Below are 6033 nucleotides of genomic sequence, written 5' to 3'. Positions count from 1 at the left end.
CGAGGAGTTCGACAAGATCGTCTTTTTCGAAAGGGGAGAGAATGGATCGCAGCCTCTTCTTTCTCGATTTGAGATTCGAGGGCTGAGGATCGTCGGCGGCCTCCTCCTCGTCATCATGTTCATCTCCACGGGCGAGATTTCCCTTCTCCGATATCCTTTCGGATGCTTTTTTCTCGGGCCCGTGGTGCCATGAATGCGTGCAACGAACATTTGGATGATTACTCATGACTACAATGGGTTTGGAATATAAGAACTGGGCCACTATAGCTAGTCGATCTGGTCCTGTAAATATGGGGGAAGAAGCGCACAAAATATGCCTTAATATCAGGCAAATATATCTGCTCTTTGAAACTGTCTTCTCCTCCTCTTTCGAGGAGTTTTTGCAATTGGAAACAAGCGGAACAAGCTGTTTTCTATGTCTATGTGCAGAGAAGGTCATGATGAGCCAAAAAAAAAAAAAAAAAAAAATTTTTTTTTCCGCATTGGAGAACCGCTGCGATTCAGAAGATCCCCACATTCAGGAGCTTTGAAGATTACTCAGAATCTTGCGCCCTTTCGAATGCGGCCATTCCTGGGTTCGCTATGCCCATTAGAACTTGTTCCAGGGGCAGGATGGCCGCCAGAATCGCACCATCCCATTTCTTAGGAAATTTGATAAACTTGCACATTTTTTAAATCCATAGTGAGTTTGTTTATCACATAAGACGTTCTTGAGGCCAAATTTTACTGTCCGGTCATTGGATGTGCGGACAACGGACGAGAAACAGTGGTGACTATTATCCGCACATTCGATGACAGGACAAGGAAAAACGCTCGTTCTTGAGCCAGAGTTATATTGGTCGCTGTTTCCTGGGAAGGAGAACCAACAGAAAAAATATTACCTCAGGAGTACTGACCCATCAATACTCTAATGGAGAGGTGACATATGGCATTATAATAGGATCATTGCATACGTGTCCCCTCGTGGCACCCCCTCATTGGAGTACTGATGCATCAGTACTCCTGAGGTAATATTTTTTCAGAACCAATAACAGGTGTTGTGTTGATAGATGTGTTGAAAAAGTGGCATAACGGGCTGTTTGATTTGCCGCTAAAATATTATATTCTAAATAGAAGGATTTTAAAAAATATCACTTAAAAAGCTAGACAGAAAGCAGTGTTAGGGAACATGTGGAAACAAATTCGAAAGATCTGCAATAATATTTTTTCAATAGAAACTTACAAAATTTGAACCCAACTTCAAATCCAAAGGCACATCAATTCCTCATCAATTTTCTCCACCCCAACACAAGATTGCCAAGAAAACACCAAATTCTTCTCAAATTCCACCCAAATTTCAAATCCAGTTCATTCCAACCAAATTGCAAGTCAAAATTCAAAATTGTCATGTTCAAACCCGAATTCAATTCAAATCCCTCAAGTTCTATGTGTCAAATTCAATCTTGCCAAATACCCATCAATTTGCATCATATTCCACACAATGTTCAAAAATCAAATCCAATTTCATCAAATCCCAAGTTCAAGCTGAACTTTGCCAAATTGATCATGTCTAAGGGTTCATCAGGTCACCAACTGTGCTTTGCCGTGTGAATATGAGTTAACTTGGGGAAAGAAACAAGTTTAGGTCCACATGGGCTCGATTTGGGCTAAACCCAGTCAATAACACTAGAATAGCCCCAATAACACAGAATACCACCGCGACCACGAGGCAAATAACCCCACCAGCCAAAATCTCTCAACGCTAGCCCCACGCCACGCAAGGAAACTCTAATAACACCAAAATACAACCGCAATCCAACCCGTTATAACACCGACACGATCTCGTCATAATGCTACGGAATCGAGTCGTCGTTCCGTAATACACCACCATAACACAAAAATACAACATACAATACTACCCAACGTTACATCGCGCGAAATAACCCCGCCCCCACGTTGTTCTCTGACAGTGACTTTATATATGCTTAAAAATACAAGAATTTGATACTGCTACTAGAAGATTTAATTCCCGGCAAGGGCGACAAAAACTTGACAACGGTTATAGATTTGATAAAGATGTGTATAAAATATTCAATAACTTAATCACAATAATATAGTTCAAATTGCTTATCTATCACTAATAGGCAATTGAAATAAATATGTAATTTTAATAACTCTTAAATAACTAATTCTACTAATAAAGTTTCTAATGTGAAGTTCAATATATAAGAAAGCATCCTTCTCCTTGTCAAGAAATTAAAGTCAATGGATAAAGTGAATTAGTTCAATTTGGATTGTGCCAAATAAAATCATATCTATTCTTTAACCTTTGGTCCAGGCATAAAGAACATTGAATAATCCTATGCTTGTTTACTAAATCTGTGGCTAGGCTGGGAGGATATCGACTCTCACTTCGAAGCTCCCATGTTCTCCTCGTTCCCCTCGCCTGAGCGCTAACATCTACACTTCAGCACCCAAACGATAGGATTGAATTGAGGATTTTAGTCTGTCGCTCTAAAATCTTCAATTCTACGCCCAATAATATTATTTTCCTATTTATACCCAACTTCCAAGGGCTTTGACCTCCCTGAATCTTGGATGTAATCTTCATTTTAGTTGTAAACTCAACATATTTTAACAAATCAATTGGCCAGATTGAAAGTAAATTAAGATCGAAGTGAAAAGATCATCACAACTTCTTTAACATTCTCATAGCTCAACCAATTCAAATCATCATTTCCAAAATCTCAAGACAAGGAGAAAGACAGAGAAAACTACTCAGAACTCATGGAGAAGATACGACAAAATCTTGAAATTTATATATAAAAGAAAAGTCATACAAACTTCAATAAGTAAATACCGCTTATCTCTAATTCCTCCCCAAGAAAACTCCTTGAAGTTCCTCTGAATCTCTTCCTTTCTTTACAGCACACCGAATTCTCCTTCGAAGCGGTGAGGAAGAAATCTCTCACTTTCCTTCCACTCTTATAATCTCTCGAAGAATTCCTCACAGTACTAACCCTAAATTAAACCTCTACACTCTAATGGGCACCACAAACAACAAAACTCAGCGGACACACACACACGAGGCACCACCTTTTCAACCCCCAAAATGTTTCTTCTAAAGTTGTAGAAGTGTTTTCAAGAGTTGCATAAGCGTCCCTTAAAAAATCGTCCACATTCAATGCATTTGAGATAACCGACATGCTCGCCATCGACGGCCTCAATGGCACAGTCAGCGGCCTTCTAGAATATTTGATTTGATTCTGGACTCTCAGAAAAAACCCGTCGTCGGTGTCGTTGGGCCCGCCGTCGGCGCCCTAGTTCAAATCTTCATATTTTGGTCCTTTTTGATCTAAATTCGCTTCTTTTTGCATTTTTTTGCTCCAATGACCATAATTCAACATAACTGCAACAAAACATCAAAAATATATTTCTTTAAAGTGCAATATCATTAAAATATGTGTAAAATATGTATGAAAATCTCAACATATTTTCCTTTGGTCATCCCCCCACGCAATGACACTGAATCGTCGCAAAAAACACGCCAATACCAACCGCTTTTCCAATAATTCAATGATCCAACGAAAGACAACCCGGGTACAACCCCCAATAGCACCAAATTGCTGATTTTACCTCAATAACACCAAAATTACTCCACTTCACATTTAAATAACTCTATTTGACTTTGCTCGCAGTCGCAACTCTACACCCTAGTGCCACCCTATAACACCAAATATAACCAATTAACACCAAACTCACTAAACTTAATAACACCTACCAAAACCTCAACAACCACTCAAACAACTCCAATAACCCCGCAAAACTCCACAAAACTCCATAGAACACCAAATAACGCCACCTTTGGGAGGTTTCAGTTTCGATTTTCCACCAATACTACCACAATACAGGCGCAATAACACCATTCCATATGAGGTCATGCTAACGTCCTAAATACTTCCAAAAACCCTGAAGCCCTTGAATAACTCTTTCTTCACATTTCCACTGTGTTTTTTCCCACTGTGTTTTTCCCACCAATACTACCACAATACACCCAAAATACAAGTCCTAATAACACATAAATAGATTAAATGATGTCTTTGTCTCTTGATTTAGCTCACTTGCACATGGTAAAGGACAAGTTGACTCTGCCCCTCACTCTCTGCCCAAGAAGCATTCCCTAAGTGGCAAAAATGAGGAACTTCTTTTCATGCCTCCCTTGGCCAAGGGTATCCTTCCCATTTTGTGGTTCATTTAAACTAAAATCTAGCCTAAATCTTTTTTATAAAAGCATAATCTCCTCAGGCCCATCTTAAGCTTAGGAGTTGGTCATCATGTCAACCTACCCGAGCCATTTTTCATGGCATGGACTAAAGGGCCCCCAAATTGTGCATGCTCGTCTACCCTTTTTTTGGCCAATCCACTTACATATGCCACAGCCTACCTAGCTTCCAAACTTATCACCATTAATCCTCCGAAGCCAGTCTTAATCATACCTAACCTGGCCTTGCCACCTTGGTCGCTAGAAAACTCAAACCAAAGAGCCACCACCTTTGCTCAAACCCAAAGCACTACCCACAATACTTAGGTTAACCCCATTGGACTTGGGACATTGGATTCCTCCACCTCAAAAATCTTTTTAACACCTCAGCTTGCCTACTTGGCCACCATGGCTGGGCCTATAAGAAGGACCCACATGGCAAAAAAATGGGGAGTGCCAATAAATCTTAAGGAAACTCTGCCAAAATTTCACCAAGCCTTCCTACTGCCTCAAGAAGTCCATCTCCACTATCCTCAGCCTCTCCCTTCCAATAAGAAACCCTCATTTCAACGTACAAACACAGGACCTTATCAGCCTCCTAAAATTTACTCGAACAAAACTCCACACCAATCATTCCAAAAGCTTTCCCATGCCTTAAAACCTCCCCCTAATGAAAATCCCTCCTTCCTGAGCTCTCTAACCTAGCCCTAGACCAAGTCTGAACCACCTTTTGGTCGAGTTCGTACTTGGTCCTGTTCTCAGACAAATCCAACGCTTGGAGCAAGTTCGTGGGACTCAGGTGAAGCTTTTGAAACCATCCAATCGAGGCTACACCTCTTGGACCAAGGTATTGACCCGAAAACTCCATTTTCTTCTCAGTTTGGACCTTTGTCAAGAAAATTTGCATGTCATGATAATCTAGCCGCATGAACGTGTTCTTCATGTTTAGATGAAGGTGTAGGAACAAATTGTGCTTAATTTATTAAGTATCGAGCAAGATCTTAAATATTTAAGTTGGACAGTTTATGATTTACACTCGTTTGGGACGAGAAACAGTGTATGTGTTATTTACGTAGTATTTTGGTAGTTTTCTGGTGTTATTGGCACTGTTTCACGATGTTATTTGCTTTTTGAGCTCGCAATGTTATTCTTATTGTACTCCGGCATTATTACAATTGTATTCGAGTTTTAAACCCTGGGCTGACGATGCGACAACGGAGCAAATGGCGGGACGACGCGTGGAGTCTTTGGAGCTTCCTAGGATGATGTGGCACCACATGGTTATGTAGAAAAATGGGACTTTTCTTGATTTAATTAAGTCCATAAATTGATTCAAACTTTGAAAAATCATATCTTAGCGTAGAAAAATCATAAAAATAAATTAAAAATATCATTGTACTCTATGAACGGAGAAGAAATTACTGAACTATAATTAAAAACATTTACTTATTATTTTTATGTATATTATTTAATGCCCAAATCTTTTTTTAAAATATAAAAAAAATTAAATGTCCATCACCACCACAACTTGAAATTTTGAAGATTTGTTATCCTTGCTCTTAGGAGTGTTTCCTAATTTTTCCAAAATCAGATAACGCTACTACTAACATTAAAATCCCTTATTTTAAAAGAAAATGTCAGTGTTTTGGTAAAATAATTATTAAAAATAAAAGATAAATCATAAAAATACAAAATCAAGTTTGATGATTTCTCTATGGTCAGCAAAATCAGGAAAAAAGTGAACTTTGATTTATATGCAATTATATTTTCTATTTGGTTTTCTTTCAAAAATT

Source organism: Phalaenopsis equestris, unplaced genomic scaffold, assembly GCF_001263595.1.
Source record: "Phalaenopsis equestris unplaced genomic scaffold, ASM126359v1 Scaffold000279, whole genome shotgun sequence".
Classification (NCBI taxonomy): Eukaryota; Viridiplantae; Streptophyta; class Magnoliopsida; order Asparagales; family Orchidaceae; genus Phalaenopsis; species Phalaenopsis equestris.
Note: the sequence above shows the minus strand (reverse complement) of the source record.